Source organism: Euphorbia lathyris, chromosome 5, assembly GCF_963576675.1.
Source record: "Euphorbia lathyris chromosome 5, ddEupLath1.1, whole genome shotgun sequence".
In the NCBI taxonomy this organism is placed as follows: domain Eukaryota; kingdom Viridiplantae; phylum Streptophyta; class Magnoliopsida; order Malpighiales; family Euphorbiaceae; genus Euphorbia; species Euphorbia lathyris.
The window spans coordinates 17,497,522-17,520,884 of NC_088914.1; the positions used below are offsets into that span (position 1 = coordinate 17,497,522).

The 23,363-nt window shown below is 36.2% G+C and overlaps 1 pseudogene; it reads left to right on the plus strand.

The window, feature by feature from the left end:
• Positions 1-3,275: 3,275 nt before the first annotated feature.
• Positions 3,276-9,856, plus strand: LOC136229296 (diamine oxidase [copper-containing] 1, peroxisomal-like; annotated as a pseudogene).
• The last annotated feature ends 13,507 nt before the right edge of the window (positions 9,857-23,363 follow it).

Below are 23,363 nucleotides of genomic sequence, written 5' to 3' on the forward strand. Positions count from 1 at the left end.
CTATGCAAGTCCTCCCTATGGTGTATCATAGTATATTAAGGTATACTATGGTATGTTACAGAAGAGTTAGAGTACTTAGAGGAAGATCCTCCAGTATATGATGATGAGATGTGTACGATGAGATGTGGTGGAAGAGTAGAATACTTAGAGGAAGGCCCTCTAGTATATGATGAGATGTACATGATGAGATGTGGTGAAAGAGTATGGGAACTCGGGAAGAAGACCCTTGAAACAGTAAGAAAACTCGGAGGAAGATCCTTAGCATAAGAAGACTCAGAGGATGATCCGTGAAGAAAGAGTATCAGAGGATGTCCCATGGAGGACTAGTATCCTTGGTATAAGAAGACTTAAAGGGTGATCCGAGGAGCAACAGTATCAGAGGATGTTCCGTGGAGGAAGAGTACCCGGATGGAAACACTAGTTGAGGTGAAAGGAATTTGTCAAAAGCTTCACAACCCTTTGAAAAGTACTTCCGCTAGCGTCAATGAAGAAAGTTTATAATTGCAGCGCAAGAAAAGATCTTCAGTCAAAGATGTTCAAGTCACAGGCTACAGAGATAGCAAAGTAATGGTCGGAGTGGAAACCATCTCTGGTGACAAGCGAACAATGTGAAAACTCAAGTAAAAGGATGGTTGAAGTTCAAGCCGTCCGTAGAGAAAAGCGAACAGTGTAGAAACTCAAGTAAAGTTCAAAGGCAAGCGGAGATCAGTGGAAGCAGGCCGACAGCTTAGCGAAACATTAGTGACACTCAAGCCAAAAGAGGAAGCTTTCGTCAGAAGAGACAAACCCGATCAACAGGGACGTTGATCCTCTAAGTGGGGGAGAGTGTAAGGGGGGGAGTTTGGCCATAGGCAAACTCAACCCTATTGGCAAGCTGTGTGGCGTATGGAGCATATCAACGTACGCGGACGGGAGGACCCGAGTTGGTATAAGAAACACTATAGGGGGACAGGGACTACCCTGGCGTATGGATCTCCGCCGCCCCCGGGGTCAGTAATCGGTACTGGCCTAAGTGATCCGCCCTAGTCTACTAGAGACTAGGAGAGTCGGGCATACGTCCTTCGGGAAGGAAGGCGGATGTCTTCGTAGGGTGGAACCCTACGGACATTATGGGGGCCGGTGAGTGCCCCATAGTACGAGCCCATTTTAGGGCGAGGCTTGCCCCACAGGGAGACCCTCCCGGGACGAAATATCGACAGAGGCAGTGACGGGACCCTTCGGTAGGAGTTGGCTGACCGAGACTTGGGGAAGTCGAGGCGCCACACGGGGCTTAGGCCGGGCCTAAGATCACCCCCGTGACACATAGCAAAGTCAATTATTCCTATATCTCCACATTAAAATTGATGATTGTTCATTTTTCCATCGTATCAGCAAAACAATAAATATTGTTCATTTTAGCACACAACAACAACATATACAGACAACTTCAATGGCTCTTACCATAAGAAATATGACATTTTATGATAATTTTTTTACCAACGCTTCAATTGTTGTATCAATTCTTCACTATTAGATATTTTTTTTTATGATGGTAAGCAAAATATCATATTTAGTATCATATTCACTGTGGAACCACTTTTCAAAAACTTTTTTTTTGAGTTGCTCTCTCTAAATATTAATTTTCATTCTAATAAAAAAACACTTAAATGACCTCAAACCTAAAAAGTTATTTTTGAAAAATTTCATTTTGAACATGTTATCGGTCAAATTTGGCAAAGTCAACAAAAAAACAAAATTTTTACAAACCATAGTGTTCTGTTTGTAACAAAAAAAACTATAAATACCGATGTGCAAAACGTAAAACCAAAAGACATTTATTTGAAATTAACCATTTTCTTATACTTTACCAACACTTATTAAATGGGTAAATTACACCCATAGCCACTGAACTTTATCCATTTAATATTATGGCCACTGTATTTCAATCCTTAACCGTATTGACATTGAAATTTACACTTTTTAATATCGGTGGCCACTCAACCACTCAAAACGACTGTTGACGGCCTAAAAATAAAAAATTCAAAGCGTTAATGATATTCTAAAGAATTTTAGTTCTTGAAAATTTTCGTTTTGAGGTCATTTAAGTGTTGTTCTATTAGAAGAGATAGTGAAATTTTAGAGAGAGAAAACTCCCAAAAATGTGATTTTGGAAAATAAAAAATATAGTTTCATAATAAATGTCGTTCTGAACAATTTTAATTTTTTAAGATTTTCATTTTGAGGTCGTTAATGGTCACTTTGAGGAGTTAGTTAAAATTGAGTGGTCACCGGTGTTAAAAAATGTAAAGTTCAGTAGCCATACCGTTAAGAATTGAAGTTCAGTGGCCACAATGTTACAATATGTAAAATTGAGTGGCCATGTGTGTGATTTACCCCTTATTAAATTGATAAAAAGTAAAAAGAAAAAGAAAGGCCTAATGCTTTTCTACTCCCTTAACTTGTCCAAATTGGTCATTTTACCCTTTCAACTCATCGAATATTCTATTTACCCCATTAACTCTATAAAAATGGTATTTCTCACATCATTAACTCCATAAAAATGGTATTTCTCACCCCATTAACTTGTCCAAATTTGTCATTTTATCCATCTCCAACTCATCGAATGTCCTATTTACCCCCTTAACTCCAAAAAGTGGTATTTCTTATCTTTTTATAGTGCAAAATTAATAGGACTTATTCAAATGAGTTTGAAAATATATTTTTCTAATATCAACATTTTTTTATTTTGTCTTAATTTGATAATTATATTGATCCTCCATGTGTTTATTACAATAATATTGTATTACAATAATTAAATAATCAAAATTTAACTGGTTAAAAAAGTTGAAAAAAAATGAATGAATAAAAGATACAAATAACAAGAACATTAATATAAATAAGTTAAAGACATTATATGCAGGGATAAGCTACCAAAATAGGTCTATGGTTTTTGAGAAAGTATCAATTTAGGTTCCGCGTACAAAATAGCACCAATATAGGTTTAACGTTTAAAAATGGTAATTTAGGCCTCGATAACGGATTGTAAGGGGTAAGAAATACCACTTTTGTTGAGTTAAGGGGGGGTAAATAGGATATTCTATGAGTTTGGGGATAAATGGATAAGTTGAGGGGGTGAGAAATACCACTTTTATGAGGTTAATGAGGTAAATAGGATATTCGATGAGTTGAGGGGGTAAAATGACCAATTTGAATAAGTTAAGGACTCTGGGTGGCATTAGGCCAAAAAGAAAAGAAAAGAAACCAAAAAAAAAAAAGTATCAACAAATGAAGCAGTTATCATCTTGCAAACCAACACTTATGGACCTCTGCTCCTCTTCTTCTTCCTACTCTGTTGTTCTTAACCCAGTAGAGAGTTTTAGGGGGGCGGAGGCAACCCCGGCACCACCCTACTCAGGGGTGGCGCCGGCCCCAGGGTCTAGGCGGCCTCCGCCACTGGTCCCAAACCCTCTTCTTCTTTTGCCATTAACTGTGCAATTTCTGCCAAAGAGGTCCCCCATATCTGTCCTCCACTCTGCATTCTACAGTTTAGGTTAGGTGATTCAAGAGAAAAAAAGTTGAAAAGATCAGTTGAACTAGAAATAGATGATAGAATTTTGCTGTATGTCAGTGAAGTATTACAGTGACAATCACTGCGGCGGTTACGGTGAAGTTGCTAACCCTTTACAATGGCCACTACTCAGGAAAAAGCGACGCCTTCTTGTTGCACCTCTTTCTCTGCCAATGCTAGAAAGGCCGCCGCTGCAACTGAGGTTTTGCAGGATTGGAGCGCTGGTTCCGAAGCAGTGGCGGTTCGCAAGAGAGCTGCTATGGCGTCTTTGATTCGCCCTGTTGAGTCACTCACTGATCCTCCTTCTAAAGGTAACCGAATCAAATTTCCATTGCTGAATATAATTCTTTTTAAACACTATGGTTTCTTGATTTGCTCTGAATTTAGGTTTAGAGTAGCAGGTTCAGCTTTCTCATTCAATATAGTTATCCAACACTTTATTCCTACGCTAGATATTGGAGCCATTAGAAATTCATTTTCATGCCATTTTATTATTACTTATATTTGTCTAAAAGAACATGCCTCATTGATAATTGACCTGCTTACTTTCTTTGGCCACCATTGAGCCTGGTTCAAGTATATATATTGTTAGTTTTGGCTCAAGTCCCATTCCTTGGGCCTCATGACTCTGCGTCTACATGTATATCTGATGTGGATTGAGTTCATTTCTATCCATCGTCATCTTTCAGATGGGTCCTTGTTCAGGCCTTCCACACCGACACCACCCTTGAATCGGATCGTTATAAGTCCACCAGTTTCGGCCTGGTTCATTCCCGAACCAAGACATCGTATGTAGAGAAACATATAGATATTAAAAACACGCTTTACTAATATAGCCCAATCAATTCCTTTCCGGATTATTTAATTTATTATATTTGATGAACAATAACATTAGTCAGATTTAAAACTACGGATTGAGTTTGTTTCTTTTCTTGGTTAGGAATCCCAATGATGGCAAGGGCACAAACCAGCCACCCTTTGGAACCTTTCACTGCTGCTGAGATTTATGTGGCAGTGGCAACAGTTAGGGCAGCTGGAGCAACTCCTGAGGTTAACTGTTTAATTTGAATTGTGGATTTAGATTATAGTTTGGTAACTTGCACTTTCCACCCTAAGGCTTCTCTAATTCACACTAACTCTCTCCTTATTAAGAAAATATCAAAAAAAAAAAAAAAAATTCAAAGAACTTGAGATTATTTAGTATTTTTCTAGATCAACTGAAAAGAAAGAACTGCCACCACCTCTGTTTTTGTTCTATAGGAAGTTTTTATGGCAATAATAGCTTTCAATTCAAGTCATATCAGGCTAATTACTTGTTGAGAGAAGGATTAAATCAGTCATAGTCTGTTTCTCAAGTTTAAGTTGATTAGAAAGCTTGAGGTTGCCAAATCAACTGGAGCTTAATTGAGTTTTACTTTGTCTGCTCAAATTTCAAATATTGTGATTATATAAAATATCTAATATTTTCATAAAAGTTTTTTTTATTAGCTAGGTAAGCCTTTGATTTCAAATTATCATACTTGAACTGCACTTGAATTGTTCATTGAGAGCTATTTGAGCTCAAGCTTGACTTAATTAAAAATATAGTCAAATTTGAATATTTTATAAGCCAAGTAAAAGCAACTTGCAAGCTGTTTGACTTATTTACATATTCGTAATTGCTTCAGAGTGCATGAGTGATGGGTCTCACTCTTGGTAGCCCATTTTTTCGATTTCCCAATGTACCAGAAATTATTTGACTACGAGGATCGAATGGGTTGTATTGTAGTTTAAGGATACCTTATAGTTTTCTATTCTTAAGACATTTGTGGAAGGAAGAAACAAAATGGGTACCCTATTTTTAGGTGAGAGATTGCATGCGATTTGTTGAAGTGGTTTTACTAGAGCCAGAGAAGCATGTTGTCGCATTGGCAGATGCATATTTCTTCCCTCCCTTTCAGCCTTCATTACTTCCCAGAAGTAAAGGTGGGCCTGTAATTCCCACAAAACTTCCTCCAAGGAAAGCAAGACTTGTTGTTTATAGCAAAAAGTCAAATGAGACTAGCATATGGATTGTTCAACTATCAGAAGTTCATGCTGCAACGCGAGGTGGCCACCACAGGGGCAAAGTCATTTCATCCAATGTTGTCCCGAATGTTCAGCCGCCCATGGTATGTTACAAACTCTTGGTCCATAGACTGCTAAAATTCCATCAAGTTGTTTTATTGGTCAATTTTACTGCCAGATTATAATAAATATAAAGAAAAAGAATACCCAAACTTCTTATTTGTCTTTAAAATTGCAGGATGCTGTGGAATGTGCTCAGTGTGAAGCTTTAGTGAAAGAATTCCCTCCGTTTCGTGAGGCAATGAAAAAGCGGGGTATCGAGGACATGGATCTTGTGATGGTTGACCCCTGGTTGGTTTACTCGGATTTGCTTGTGCAAAATATGGGTTCCTCATGTATTCATTCCTACTCTTTATAACATTTTCATTTTTTCTTAGGTGTGTAGGATATCACAGTGAAGCTGATGCTCCTAGCCGCAGGCTTGCTAAACCACTAATCTTCTGCAGAACTGAGAGTGACTGTCCTATTGAAAATGGATATGCCCGTCCAGCTGAAGGAATACATGTACTTGTTGATATGCAAAATATGGTTGTGATTGAATTTGAAGATCGTAAATTTGTTCCTCTACCACCAGTTGACCCCTTAAGAAATTATACTGCTGGTGAAACTCGAGGAGGTGTCGACAGAAGTGATGTGAGGCCTCTCTAAATCATTCAACCTGAAGGTCCAAGCTTTCGTGTTAATGGACACTTTATTCAGTGGCAAAAGGTTCTTGCTTATTTGTGGAACTGCATTGCTAACTAGTGTCTTTGCTTACGTCATATTCATTGTTGATTTGATTTGTTTGACAGTGGAATTTTCGTATCGGTTTCACCCCCAGGGAGGGTTTAGTTATCTATTCTGTTGCATATGTTGATGGTAATCGAGGTCAGAGACCTGTGGCCCACAGGTTAAGTTTTGTTGAGATGGTGGTACCATATGGAGATCCAAATGATCCACATTATAGGAAAAATGCATTTGATGCAGGGGAAGATGGATTGGGGAGAAATGCACACTCTCTGAAGAAGGTAGGAGCCTTTATCTTCTATCTCTTTCATATAGTACCAGTTCTAGCTTCTTGTCTAATTTACTTCAAAAATTAAGCATTGACATAATCGTTGTGCTACAGAATTGTGATTGTTTGGGCTTCGTCAAGTACTTTGATGCACACTTTACAAATTTCTCCGGAGGTGTTGAAACAATTGAGAATTGTGTTTGTTTACATGAAGAGGATCATGGAATCTTATGGAAGCATCAGGATTGGAGAACGGGATTAGCAGAAGTCCGACGTTCTAGAAGGCTATCAGTATCTTCTCTATGCACTGTGGAGAATTATGATTATGGATTTTTCTGGCATTTTTATCAGGCAAGTCTTCATCAGAGTTCACTTCCTTTAAATTTTCTGGTTGGGAATATGAAATGGGTAAAACTATCCAGTACTTGTTTCTTGACTAAGTGATATCTCTTAAATTTATGCTTAGCCTTTCTTGCTGCCAAAATGAGGCTATCAGTATCTATCAGAATAAGGCTTATGTTGTCGTGTTAGAAATTATTTATTAATAACCTTACTCGGTAGTAACGACCTATCACTAGGCCACAGACCACGTGTCCTCGGAATGGGGCTTGTGTTGTGTGTTAGAAATTATTTAATAACCTTACTCTCTAGTAATGACCTATCACTAGGCTTGTATTGTCGTGTTAAAAATTATTTAATAACCTTACTCTCTAGTAACTTTTTTTCCTTAATTTTTTAGGATGGAAAAATTGAAGCAGAGATTAAACTGACTGGAATTCTAAGCGTAGGAGCATTGCAACCTGGAGAAGTAAGAAAATATGGCACAACAATTGCTCCTGGATTGTATGCACCTGCTCATCAACATTTTTTTGTGGCACGTATGGATATGGCAGTCGACTGTAAACCTGGCGAAACATTCAATCAGGTTAGTTTCCCGGAAACTAATCCTTTCATATCAACATATTATTTTCTTATTTCTATGAGTTTTAAACTATAAATTTCTATTCTTCTTTTGTAAGAAATATACTTTCCTTTCTTATAGGTTGTTGAGGTGAATGTTAAAGTTGGTGAACCTGGAAAGGATAATGTCCATAATAATGCATTCTACGCCGAGGAGGAACTGTTGAAATCAGAACTGCAGGCAATGCGCGATTGTAATCCATTAAGTGCTCGCCATTGGATTGTGTGTTACTTTTACCATTGTTGCACATCTTATTATTGTTGTTTGTCTATTCTCAAGATTTTTGTGCATAATTTAGGTTGTGGGAATGAGCTATCATTTTGATGTTGGATGGGAATGGATTGATACAACTCCTTAGGTCAGACTGCATAAATTAACTATTGTTTTACGTGGATAAGGTCCAAATTTGACCCTATCGTTTTTTGGAGAAGTGTAGTTTTACCGCTGACGTACAAAATGGAAATTTTTTTTCTCTTAAGCAAGATCAATTTTATCTCTACCTAACAGAAAATTCGAACGGGCAGGTTGTCGCATCATTGGACCTTCCAAACAAATCTGGTGGCAGGTTGATTGTACCGGTTAGTAACATAATAAACATTTTATATATGTTGGTTGTTTTTTTTTTTGTGATTAACTTGTATGTGCCAGACTTTTTTTTTGATAGGTATGTGCCAGACTTAGTTGTTGGGGTTTTGGCAGATTGTTTGTAACTGTGTTAGTAACAGTAACACAGTAAACATTTTAGACATAATTGATATTTGTAAAGGCAGTCAAAGAACAGTCAAACCAGCCCGTTCAAATTTTCCGTTACATAGGCTAAAAAATTGATCCGGTTGGAAACATTGGGGTAAATTTATGTGTACTTCAAGGGGGTAAAATTGAATTTTCTCTAAAAAAAAATGATAGCTAAAAATTTGTACCTTATTCCTTGGTGTGTTCTTGTTGATGTTGTCTCAGGTTGGCTTAATAGCTTGTTTATGGTGTTATTACCTCTCTGAATTTCTGTTTTTTTTGGTAGAAAAAGATCACTTTTTTTTCTCAATCTTTGTTTCCAATTTCACTATTCAGATCAGAAACACGAGAATTGTGAACCGGACTGGGCAGCTAACTGGGTTCAAGCTAGTACCCGGTTCAAATTGCTTACCATTGGCTGGTTCAGAGGCAAAATTCCTAAGGAGAGCTGCTTTCTTGAAACATAATCTTTGGGTAACACCTTATGAACGTGATGAAATGTATCCTGGTGGAGAATTTCCCAATCAAAGTCCACGTAACGGAGAGGGACTGACTACATGGGTTAAGCAAAATCGACCAATTGAAGAAACAAATGTTGTTCTATGGCAAGTTCACACTTTTTCCTTCTTCCTCCATATTTCTTTTAATAGAATATTAATCCCGGTGTGAAAATGAGTTTTCATGCCGTAATCGTGTTATGTGATACATATACCTTTACGAAGGGCAATGGGGAGTTCATCAGTGGTTTGGCTTGACTCAGGAGCAGGATCTGAAGGCGGAGCAGAAATTGGTACTGGATCAGAAGCAGGAGGTCTCTCACGTCGTGAATATACCTGAGTAATAGGTGGCTTAGGGGGACAGCCATCCGAGACCTGGTGAACTTGATAGACCAGCCCATCATCAACATCAGTATCACCTGTGGAGATATCAGACGCCATGGAAAAGAACGGAAGATGTTCCATAAACGTGACATCAGAAGACACAAGATATTTATCAAGAGAAGGAGAAAAACACCGATACCCTTTTTGAAGACGAGAGTATCCAAGGAAGACACATTTAATGGCTTTGGGGTCAAGCTTAGTGACTTGTGGACGAACATCCCGAACAAAGCAAGTACACCCAAAAATACGAGGTGACACAGGAAACACAGGTTTACGAGGAAAGAGAGTACCATACGGAGTCTCACCTTGTAACACGGAAGAAGGCATACGATTGATCAGAAAACATGCTGTAGAGACAGCATCAGCCCAAAAATGTTTAGGAACACGTGTTTGAAACAAAAGAGCTCTAGTAGTTTCAAGAAGGTGACGATTCTTGCGTTCAGCAACACCATTTTGGGATGGTGTATCAACACAAGAAGATTGATGAAGGATACCATTCTGGATCATGAAAGACTGAAATTGTCCAGAAAAGTATTCTTTAGCATTGTCACTTCGGAGTGTATGAACAGAAACATTAAACTGTGTTTTAATTTCAGCACAAAAGGTAGTAAAATGCGTAAATAATTCAGAACGAATTTCATTAAATATAATCAAGTAGTTCGAGAATAATCATCCACAAAAGTAACAAAATATCTGAAACCAGGTTTCGACACAACGGAACAAGGACCCCAAACATCAGAATGAACTAATTCAAATGGAAAACTTGACCTTTTATTGACTCGGGGAGGGGAAAACAAACGGTGATGTTTAGCAAACTGACACGACTCACAATCTAAACTAGACAAATCCTGAAACTGAGGACATAATTTCTTCAACAGTGGTAGAGAAGGATGTCCCAACCGACAATGTTCATCAAAAGGTGTGGATACACTAGAGAGGGCAACCGGTCTTCTAACAGTTGTATCCAAGACGTAGAGACCGCCAGATTCCCGTCCACTACCAATAATCTGCTTCGTCATGAGATCCTGAAATAAGCAGTGATCAGGGAAAAATGAGATAGAACAATTAAGTGAACGAGTAAGCTGACTCACAGAAATTAGATTGAATGTAGATCCAGGCACATTAAGAACAGAAGAGATGGAAAGAGAAGAAGTTGGGTTAATAGTGCCAGAACCAATAACAGGGGAATGTGTACCATCAGCTATAACAACATGTGAAGGAAAATTTTTATTATGAGAGGTGAACAATTCAGAATTACTTGTCACATGGTCTGTTGCACCAGAATCAATGACCCATTTTGAAGACGAAGAGATGAGGCATTTATTAGAATTACCTGAATCAGCAATAGCAGTGATAGGTGAAGTAGAATGTTGAGGAGCTAATGAGTCTTGATACTTAGCATATTCATCTGCAGTAAGGGTGTAGATCGGGCCAGAGGATGTAGCATCACTAGTAACAACATGAGCAGACCGGTGCCTGTGTTGCCCCTTTGCCTTAAGTTTGGGACAAGTACGCGTGGTATGACCCTGCTCATGACAGTAATAACACTCAAAGACTCTGTTCCCTTTAGTTGGATATTTGGTGTCCCGAAAGACTCTGTTCCCTTCAGTTGGATATCTGGTATCCCGAGTACCACCCTTAGTCGGACCTTTATAAGAGCGGTCAGATAAAGGCTTGTGACTGACTAGAACACTGGAAGCAGGAACCACAGGAGTGGGTGACAGAACCAGCCCACTTCGCAAAACATGGCTAAGAGCTTCCTCAGCATCAGGAATGGTGGCACTAGAGAGAATCTGAGAAGTGACACCCTCAAACTCAGAACCAAGTCCACACAGATAGCGAAGAACAAACATTTGTTCCCGTTGAGCTTGCAACACTCTTATATCAGTACTCAAAGGCAGCAATTCATTCAACTGCTGAAAAATTGCCCTCAACTGCATATAGTAATCCTGAGCAGATTGACCCTGACGATCAGTAGTATAGAAGGACTTATACGTATCGTATAAGCGAGACAAATTATCCTTCCCAGCATACATATTTTGCAGATAGTCCATAAGTTGCTTGACATACTCACATTGACTAACCAAACCAATAATAGACGCATCAATCGAGTTCTTGATACCCAAAAACAAACAGGCATCATCTGCCATCCAATCCTCATCATCTGCTTTAGGATCATCAATTAAATGACGGGTCTTTCTGATGCTACGCAGATAAATCTTAATTGTTCTAGACTAGTCTAAATAGTTGGAACCCGTCAATTTATGATCAGTAATCTTAGGAGAGACTGTCATAATGCTACTAACCACATTTTTACTAGATTCAACTTTCTTATCTTTGTCTTGAGCCATTTTAGCAAAGAAGAAACACAACCCAACAAGTTTCAGCAAAAAGGAAACACAAACAGGGACCAACCTTCACGGGTGCGAAAACAAAAGTCGCCGGAACACAAAATCGACTGGACAGGGAGGCCGATCGGAGGGAGACGAAGCCAACGATGTTGGTCGGAGTCGGATCGGTGGCCGGAGGTGGCCGGACACGCCGGCGCGTGGAGGAGAGTCGCCGGAGTCAGATGGCGCGTGCGGTGCACTCGCCGATCGGAATGTTGTCGGGCCGCCGCGAAACTGCCGATCGGAGGATGGGTAGACGGCTGGGCTGGGCGGTGAGGCTAGGTGATGGCCGGAACAACCCTAATCGGAAGAAGGTGGAACCCTAAATCAGTTTGCACACTAGGGCAAACACAAAAAGAAAAACGCTGCACACTAGGGCAGGCTCTGATACCATGTAGTTTGAGAAAACTCAATAGTGTATTATTGGAACAATAGGTATTTATATACAAAGTGGTATAGATGCTAATAGGTCCCTGAACTAATATGCTAATAGGTCCCTACACTAATATCTATATGCAATTACATACATTACAATTATATACGATATAAATGTAACAAAAATGATAATCATGTGAAATTATTATAGGTATGTATTTGGAGTGACGCACATTCCCCGCCTGGAAGACTGGCCTGTGATGCCGGTAGAACGAATTGGATTTATGCTAATGGTATGTTACTCTTCAAGCCAATAATCACTCTATGGATTTTCAATCAAGTTTGTGCCTCAAAATTAACGTGGTGTGATTTGACATGGCTTGAGTCCTATGTTGCACGGACACGGACACGGACACGGGAAACGTCATTTCTATAAAACACAGGACACGGATACTTGGGGGATACGTGTAAATATTAAAAATATTGGGGCAAATTTATAAATATTAAAAATATATCCAATCTCCAATCAAAACAATTAGAAATTTGAGTAGGAACAGGAACGTAAGAGTTTAGAATGTTAGCAGCCCTATTTATATAGATGGATGGAGAAGTTTGAGAGTTTTTGTATTAATGGCATATTAATTCCCCATGTCCCTGTCCTTTGGAGTTTCTGACTCTCCAATGGAATAAGAATCAATCGGTTATTGAAGGAGATGAACGGAATCGGAAAGGATTTTTCGGTTTTGAATGAGATGAACGGAATAGGAAAGGATGTAATCGGTTATTGAAGGAGATGAACGGAATAGGAAAGGATGTAATCGGAATCGGAAAGGATTTTTCGGTTTTGAAGAATTAGGGTTTTTTTCCTGGGACACGCGTATCCTTCACTGATACGCGTGTCCAACTTTCTGAAATTACAGACACGGCCCCGACACGGTGTCCCTGGAGTGTCCGACCGTATCAGTGTCGGAAACGTATCGGACACGCGATACGTGATGATTTCGAAGTGTCCGTGCATCATAGCTTGAGTCTATAGTCAAAGTAACGCCCCATTATCTCTTCGGCATAGATTTGGCTCGAAATTTATGACAACGACTTCAGTGAGACAAAAAAAAAATCAATATTCCATGATTTTATGAAAATTTATATTTAGTAATCATAGTAAAACAATGTGTTGAGTGACTGTAGTTGCATTTAATCCGGGTGATAGGCGAAAATCTGATAGTTAAAGTGGGCGATCTTTAATTTATGGTTTGTGATTGTGATGTAGCCACATGGATTCTTTGACTGCTCCCCGGCAGTGGATGTTCCTCCAAGTGCAAGTGATATGGAACTCAAGGACAATGTGATCACATCAAAACCTCTACAGAATGCTCTGCTTGCTACTAAGCTCTAAGCTCTGAAATTAGTATTCTGCAATTCATTGACATTTCCTTCAATAAATGGGGATTTTATAGGAGTCACTTTGTTGTCCGACTCATTTTGAGAACCTTCAACGTAAAAATTGACATGTGTTGAAAGTCATCAAAATTAGTTGGAGAATCGGGTGCCTCCTATAAAATATTAAAATACATAATAATTGAGCCACTGCTCCTACTTCTAGCCAATTGAATTCAACTAGCCTATGTACTACTACTACTATGTTGTTGTATTTTCAAACACTTTGTTGTTTTTTCGTATGCAATTTCCCATAGAATGTTGGTTTTGTAATATTATGGGAACCAACAATAATGTTAGACATGTTTAGAATAAAAGTCTGTCAGTTAGAATAGAAGTCTAATTGTTTAGGGCTATTTTACTTGTTTGACGGGTTTGTTTGGTTGTTACAACAAAATTGCCTCAGAATCTGTTAGAGTTTTTCTCTCTCATTTTTCTGTTTTTGTATGGCTATATAAAGCCTCTAGCCTTTATCAATAACATTCGTTTTTCAGTCATTCATTTGAGCTCTTTTTCTTTAACCTAACAATTGGCATTAGAGTCACAAATAGGGGGTCTTACTAGAAATTCAAATGAGAGGTTAGGAACCGCATTATCCTAGCATGAGTGTAAGAGTGGAACACTTGTGAGTGAAGTACTAAGTGAGGTTGAGAGATGGAAGCAGAAGCAAGTGGAAGTTTAGTGGAGGTTTTGTTCAGGCCAAAATTCCCAAGTTTGATGGAGATTATGATCACTCGAGTATGTTGATGGAAAACTTCTTACGATCAAAGGAGTATCAGAATCTCATTGAAATTGGGTGTTTTGAGCCTGCAGATGGAGAAGAGACAACTGCATAGAGAAAGACATTAGAAGATCTCAAATTGAAAGATCTAAAAGTTAAGAATTATCTCTTTTCGTCCATTGAGAAAACAATCTTGAAGACCATGCTTCAGAAGAACACATCCAAACAAATGTGGGAGTCCATGAAGGAAAAGTTTTAAGGAAATGCAAGAGTTCAACGTGCACAACTTTAGGTACTTCATCGAGATTTTGAAGTTATGGAAATGAAGGTTGGAGTCAATTTCTTATTAGTTTTCGAGAGTTATGATAGTTGCTAATAATATGTGAAACTATGGAGAAAACATGTCAAATGTTAAAGTAGTTGAAAAAAATTCTACGCTCTTTGACAAAACAATTTAACTGCATTGTTTTTTCTACTGAAGAGTAAGAGGATTTTGATTTCCTCACAATTGATGAGTTGCAAAGCTCCTTAATTGTGCGTGAATAGAAGTTTCGAAAGAAAAATGGTGAAGAAAATGCATTGAAAGTAAGTTCAGATGCGAAACTAGCCACACGAGGCAGAGGCAGAAGCAACTTCAAAGGACGAGGTAGAGGAAGGGGAAGACAATATAACTTCAATCGAGCCACAGTTGAGTGTTACAAACGTCATAATCTTGGCCATTTTCAGTATGAGTGTCCTTCTTGGGATAAAGAGGCAAATTATGCTGGATTTGATGAGAAATAAGAGCTTTTATTGATGTCGTATGTTGAAATATACAGTACAACTGGAGGACAAGTGTGGTTCTTAGACTCGGGATGCTCGAATCACATGTGTGGAAATAAATTCATTTTCAGCAAGATGGATGATTCTTTCAGACATATGGTAAAGCTTGGGAACAACATTCAAATGAACGTGATTGGAAAAAGGGATGTAAAATTGGTGGTGAATGGAGTAGTTCATGTGATCACTGAAGTATTTTATATACTCGAACTTAAGAACAATCTCTTGAGTTTAGCCCAACTGCAAGAACAAGGTTTGACTATTCTAATTGAATCGGGGATTTGTCGAATATATCATCATCACAGAGGTTTGATTATTCAAACCAACATGACAGCAAACATAATGTTTGTATTGTTTGCCAAGACTCATGCTCAGAGTGCATTATGCTTCAATACTAATGCATAAGATATTACTCAAGTATGGCATCATAGGTATGCTCATCTCAGCCACAAAGGTTTGAAGATCTTACAGTTAAAAGAAATGGTGCGAGATCTTCCTGAATTTACAAATTTGGCAGTAGTATGTAGTTCTTGTATAAAAAGAAAGCAACATCGAGATCATATACCAAAGACAAGCAAATGGAGAGCAACCGAGAAGTTACAATTGGTTCATGCAGACATAGGTGGTCCCATTACTCCAGCCTCCAATAGTAATAAGAGGCACATACTATGCTTCATAGATGATTATTTTAGCAAAGCATGGATATATTTCTTGTCAGAAAAATCACAAGCATTCTATTTTTTTAAATGCTTTAAAGCCTTTGTGGAAAAGGAAACCAGTTTACATTAAGTGTTTGCGTACAGATAGAGGTGGAGAATTTAATTCTTTAGAATTCAATGAGTTTTGCGAGCAGAATGGGATCAAAAGGCAACTGACCACGACTTACACTCCACAACATAATGGTGTACCCGAACGCAAAAAATGGAATGTGGTGAATCTTGTAAGATCAATGCTTTCAGAAAAAGGAATGCCAAAAACTTTCTGGCCTGAAGCCGTGAGATGGGAAGTATATGTCTTGAATGGATCACCTACAGTAGTTGTCAAAGACATAACTCCAGAAGAGGCATGGACCGGTGAAAATCCTTCAGTGAAGCATTTCAAAGTTTTCAGGTGCGTGGGGCATGTTCATACACTAGATGGAAAAAGAACAAAACTCGACTACAAAAGTACTACTTGTGTGCTTCTTGGTTTGAGTACCGAGTCTAAAGGGTACATGTTGTTTGATCCCATTGCCAAGAAAATTGTCGTTAGCCATAATGTTGTTTTTTAAGAAGATAAACAATGACATTTGGGATACAAGCTATGATGAGGAGCTATTGATGGATATAAAATGGAATGATAGTGAGGATGTAGAAGAATGTGAAGAAATTGCAACAGAAAAAGCTGAAACAAGCGAAACTGAATGGGAAGAAGAAATAAGAGTTGGACATGCCTTTCCAATAAACACCAATAGAGAAGGTATAAGGGATATGAAGGGAAGAAATAAGCAGCCTCTTTAATGGATGACAACTTATGTTTCTAGTGAAGGCCTATCAGAAGAAGAAGAAGAAATAAATATGGCATTCAACATAACTTCAGTTCCGTCGATTTTTCAGGAAGCAGCAAAAAGCTCTAAATAACACTTCTCTATGGATGAAGAAATTAAGTCCATTAAGAAGAATCAAACTTGGGAGTTAACAGATTTACCAGCTGGAGCAAAGAAAATTGGAGTAAAATGGATCTATAAGACAAAATTGAATGAGCTTGGAGAGGTTGACAAATACAAATTAAGGCTACTCACAACAACATGGAGTGGATTATGTAGAGATTTTTGCACCTGTAGCTAGAATGGATATTGTGAGATTGATCATAGCACTTGCTACAAATAAAGGTTGGGAACTTTATCAATTCGATGTCAAATCTTCCTTTTTACATGGAAAGTTAAGTGAAGAGGTTTATGTGGAGCAACTGTTAGGATATGAGAAGAAGGGAAGCGAACATAAGGTGTATAAGCTACAAAAAGCACTTTGCGGACTAAAACAAGCTCCAAGAGGCTGGTTTAGTCGAATTGAATTTTACTTTCTTAAGGAGGGATTTCAAAAAAAGCTATAATGAATAGACTTTATTCATCAAAAAAAGGTAAAAGGGTACAACTCTGATCCTGAGTGTTTACATTGATGAGTTACTATTTACTAGTGATGATAAAGATATGATGTGTGAGTTCAAATGATTTATGAAAAGGGAGTTTGATATGACTGACTTGGGAAGATGAGGGTTTTTTTAGGGTTAAAAGTTCTACAAAGATCAGATGGCATTTTCATATATCAAAGAATATATGCAGGTGAAGTTTTAAACCGATTTCGGATGAAGGAGTGCAATGTACTTTGTAATCCCATAGTTCTAGAATGCAAATTAAACAAGGATAAGAAGGGAATCAAAGTTGGTGCAACTTATTTTAAACAGGTTGTTGGAAGCATGATGTATCTCACAGCAACTCGACTCGATCTTATGTTCATTGTCAGTTTCATTAGTCGTTTTTATGTCTACTCCAACAGAGTTGCATCTCCAAGCATCAAAAAGAGCATTGAGGTATCTTAAAGGAACCATGAATTATGGAATCCTATACAAAAATGGTGGAGATGGTAATTTGTTGGCTTTCACAGATAACGATTATACAAGTTATATAGAAGATCGAAGAAGCACTTCCGGACATGTATTTATGATAAACAAAAGTGCAGTTGCCTGGTCATTAGAAAAGAAGCCTATCGCTACACTTTTAACAATCGAGGCTGAGTACGTGGAAGCATCAGCTTGCGCATACCAAACTATCTGGATAAGAAGAGCGTTGAAAGAGCTGTGTCATTCACAAGATGGAGGGACTATAATAATGTATGATAATAGTCCTGCCATCAAGCTTCCAAAAGTGATATATTACATGGTCTGTCTAAACACATAGATGTGAGATTCTACTTCCTTAGAGATATCACCAAAGAAGGAATAGTTAAACTGGTTCATTGTGGAACATGAAATCAATTTGAGACCTGATGAGAAACCCTTTAAAGGTAGAAGATTTTTAGGAATTTCGTGAAGAACTTGGAATTTGTACAATCCTACAAATTAACTAATTGTTTTCGTAAACAACACGTTTAAGGAAGGAATTGGTAAACGTGTTTAGAATAAAAATTTGTTAGTTAGCATAGAAGTCTAATTGTTTAGGGTTTTTTCACTTCTTTGGCTGGTCTTTTTTTTTTCTTTTTGTTACTGATAGATTAACTAAATATTAGTTAGAATATTTACGTAACCTTGTATTTTAGGATTAACATATATTTAGTATATATTATGGTAAATTAGTATATACTGTGGTAAATTAGCTCCTTAATTCTAACTAATATTTAATATTTACGTAATCTATCAGTTACCACAAATTAGATTAGGATCTGTTAGAGCTTTCTTTTCTCATTTTCTGTTTTTATATGGCTATATAAAGCCTCTACTCTCTATCAATAACATACGTTTTTCGGCCGTTTTTCGGACATTCATCTGAGCTCTTTTTCTTTACTCTAACAAATAAATGGTGTAATGTTGCTTCAATTCTATTGTGTAAATTTAAGTTCATGTACCTCACTTAATTAGGGAAAAAAAAGTATGTTTAGTTTTTATTTTTATTTTTATTTTTTTTGGAAGAGTCCCTTAAGTTATCTCTTAATCATATTATTTTAACTAAATTCATAATCTGCTTTAGAGAAAAACTAAATTCATAAACTAATAAAATATTTTTTAAAATTTGGGAGTCAGTGGGATTATTTAGTTAAATAGAAAAGATACGAAGTATTAAGTCAAATGAAATCTTATCTCAACTGCTTTTTAGAAGATTCTATGGGTTTGTTTGCATAATCAAATATGGATTTTATGAATGTTAAAAACACAAATATGCCATGTAATCATCGATAATTAGCTGGCTCCTTGTTGTCATAATGGTTGGAATTGAGTGAGCCATGATTTCCATTTGTCTGATTTTCAATTAAATTTTTATTTTTATTTTTTTTGGTAGGGGGAAAGAAAGAAAAAAACACCAAAACGCCTTAGCCCGAGATTAGCCTAAGAAAGCTAATTCTCACATTATCTTTAAAAAGCAAAGACAGCAGGAACTCAGGGGGAAGAGAAAATAGACACGCCCATGCCCATCTCATGGCCTTCCGCAGCAAGCCGATCCGTCACCCGATTCTGTTTTCTGTAAATATGGAAAAAAAAGATAGTATCGAAAGAGGAACAAATCCTTCTAATTGCTTTAATTAAATTCTGGCTCCCGAAACACAGAGCTCTTCTATCGGCAATCATATTAACAGTTTCAAGATTGTCTGACTTCACGAGCAGCTTTCTAATCCCCAGACCCTCTGCCATCCTAAGCCTTGAAAAGATACCATAGAGCTCAGCAATAAACGAAGAACCCAAACCCAGATTATGTGCAAAACCTGACAACCAAGCAGTACCTGCATCTCTCAAAACACCGTCTGCAGCAATTCTCCCGTTCTTATTGCACGACCCATCAGTATTCAACTTCACCACTCCCTCACCTGGGCTTCCCCATCCTAACAGATGAACAGCCGTCCCTTGGATAGCCCCAGCTAAACTATCAATTTTAAAACTCTCAATTTCTATTAAATATTTATATTTGTTTACTTTATAACTACGTGTTTAATTTATTCGTAACATATTAAATGATTTAAATTTGAAAAAACTTATTTAATTATGTTTTTAATTATCATATCAGAGTTTTCGAACGAGTTTATCGATAAATTAAAGCAGTTTCATTTTTTATTAGTTAGTTGTTAATATTATATTAGTAACACAGTAAATATATTAAATAGTTTGATAAAAATTTATTAACTTATACATGACAGATTAATTATTAATAGCATATTAAATATTTTTAGAAATAATTAATATTTAAAAATCTCAATATAATATATTAAACTAACTTTTTTAAAATTTTAATAACGTAAAAACTGATTTTTCTTAAAAACATTAAAATTAAATTTAAAATATTAGAACTAAATTCAAATATTATTCGACAAAAATAAAGAAAAGGAAAGAGACGTGAGCTCCACGTCAGCCTCTGAGCTGTATTTTGATTTATTTATTTACTTTACACCACAAATAATATTCAATGATCATCTTCCTACAAACTTATTGTGGAGTTGAATTGTGAGCTTCACTCTATTGACGTATAAATTATTATTATTATGTTTGTGACAAATATTTTAACAATATTATGTACATATTAGCTTAATATATCATTTGTTTCTTTAACTTGTTCAGAAAATTTGATTGGTCCTTTAATTTTTCAAAGTATTCCGATAGTCCCATTAACTTGCATAAAATGTTCAGTTAGTCCTTTAAATTTGCATAAAATGTAATCCATTAATCACTCGGTTACAAAAAAAAGTAAGTTAAATGCGGAAGATGTATTGCACGCATCTTAAAAAAAGTAAAACGATTAAGATCGGAGTATACGGTTTTAATATTAGAGTTGACAAGTTTTATAGCTGAGCAAATAATAACTTCATCTTTAATCTATTTTTGAATTATATAATAACTTTCTAAGATGCGTGGAATACATCTTCCGTATTTAACTTACTTTTTTTACAATCGAGTGATGAATTGATTACATTTTATACAAGTTGAGAGGGCTTATAAGGACACTTTAAAAATTTAAAGGACCAATCAAGTTTTTTGAACAAATTCAAAGGCAAATGATGTATTAAGCCTTCTAAAATACATTTATTTATATGTATAGTAACTTCATTTTATTAATAAATTTTAGATAACTTCATTTTATTAATAAATTTTAGGATTAAAATTGTTATTTAATTTATCCAAAATTTTATCATTTCACTCCTGATTTATTATTAGTTACATTTGGTTTCCGATATATCTTAATTTGATGAAATTTCATCTAATTTTGATGGAGACTTAACAGAACTGTTATCTCATTGATACATAGTGATTTTTTATATTTAGACTTAATAAATTTTAATTTAAGGATTTGTTTTTTTAAATCTAATTAATTATTTCACATAACAAAATCTATATGCCAAAAAAACTTTAAAGTGAGACGTGACAAGTTCATGCATCAAAATATCACCATATATCAGAGGATAACGGTTTTGTCAAGTCTCCATCTAAATTGGGTGAAATTTTACAAATTGCGATAGTTTAAGGATCAAATATGACGGAAGAATAGGTTAGAAGCCAAATGACATTATTGAATAAGTCAGCAATTAGATAACAGTTTAAGTCTAAATTTTAGTCATTCGATCTTTCTCAATTTTCGACATGTGATTCGGTTCATTCTTACTTCCTATTTAGATTTCTTACTATAATGCTGCCCGCTCTAGACTGAGTTATTACAAATATTTTAAAATAAAAGAAATTATAAAGTCTCATTCTAGTGAATTGAGTTTGTAATATAACATTCTAAAATTTAAAAAGTTAATTAAATAACTATCAAATTAGCTCATTCAAATTTTTCGTTTAATAAAATAAAATAAAAATATTATAGAGTCTCATTCTAGTGAATTGAGTTTGTAATATAACATTTTAAAATTTAAAAAGTTAATTAAATAACTATCATGAGTTCGAACCATATCCGGGTGGGGTGGTTTTTTTTAATGTAAGCGTATTGTACGTAAATTTATATAAAAAAACTATCAAATTAGTTTGTTTAAATTTTTCTTTTAATAAAATAAATACAATTTTGGTTGAAATATTAACACTACAAGAAAAAATGCTATCACCGACGGAAAATTCTGTCGGTGATGAGCCAAATTGTGTTGGTGATCTCATCACGATGGAAGACCGACGAAAAACAGTGTGTCGGCGTTAACCTCATAGGTAACCCGTTCTGACAATTATTTTGGCTGGGTCGGTGATATTACCGACAATACAGTGTCGGTGTTGTGTGTAGTCATTACCGATACAATTTTAGTTGGTGATTTGTCTTACCAACATCATCACCGACGCAATAATTGTAGGACATTCCGACCAAAATTACCGATGTATATCCATGTAGGAAATTCCGATGAAACTACCGAGCCAATTTGTCTCGGCACACTATTTTCTGAAAAATAAAATAATACGCTTACCAACGAAAATATGTCGGAAAAATGCGTCGTTATTGATTTTTTAAAATTGATATCATTTTAGATATTATTATTAATTATGTATAAATATCAAATATTTTTTATTCAATAAATAAATCTATATATATATATATATCAAACAAATATATAGGAAATAATGGTTATATTATAAAAATTAAAGTCAAGTGATTACTTGATACAAAATACTAAGGATATACAAAATGATCTAATGACCTATAAACTATTTCCCACCAAAATATTATATCAACCCAATAAACTACAAATTACTAGGGATATACAAAATGATTTAGTGATCTATAAAACTATTTCCCACCAGAATATTATATCAACCCAATAAACTATCTCCCATCAAAAAATTATATCAATCCAAAAAATTCCTAGTAATGCTAAATATTGCATCATCTCATCCATATCCACTTAATGAGTTTGTAAGCAATACTAAAAATCCATCCACCTAATTTTCATTAGTAGGAGGTTGCAACCTGTTAATTTGTTGTTGCATTCTACCAATCACATCTTGTAAAGCTCCAATTTGATCTCTCATTTGAACTTCAAACTCTTCAAACCTTAGTTAGACATCATCAATTTGTGAGGAAGACATACCGAGATTTAGACCATCTACATGATTACAGTGCTCCTCTTGTCCATGTCGTTGCTGAAAAGCCATAAGTTCATCAACAGTTGATTGCAATTGATCGAGCTGAGACTGCATATGTGAGTGTGGATCCGATGATGCTGCTGATGAAGATGCTCCCGGTGTCCCTGGAGTAGATGAAGAACTTGAACTAAAATATCTAGGTCCAGCAGCACCCAAACCATAAATTCTATTTCTATTATTTCCACCTATAACAGCATGTAAAAAGGCATGCAAATTCTCTGCACGGTTATGCTCATTGTCTATTTCAGCCATTATGCGTGTATACTCCTCCTAAAAGATAGGCACACAATTTAAAAACACTTACAGAAGCACTAAAACAAGAGCAAAAACAAAAGAACAATATATTCATTAATAATTCACATAACCCAATTAGACGGGAGCAATTTAAAAAAGCTATCTGTGAGCTATGGAATCAAGAAATGTTAATCACAGATAAAAATGGTGAAACCAAAGTCGTAAATGTTCTTGAAGGAAAGAAAGGTAGATACACTTAAGACTCATGGTCTATGTCACACCCGACCCTAAATGACCTCAATCGGCATCGGGCATGAAATAGAAAGATAATAATCAATACTTAGGAGTCTCCAATTTATCCATATA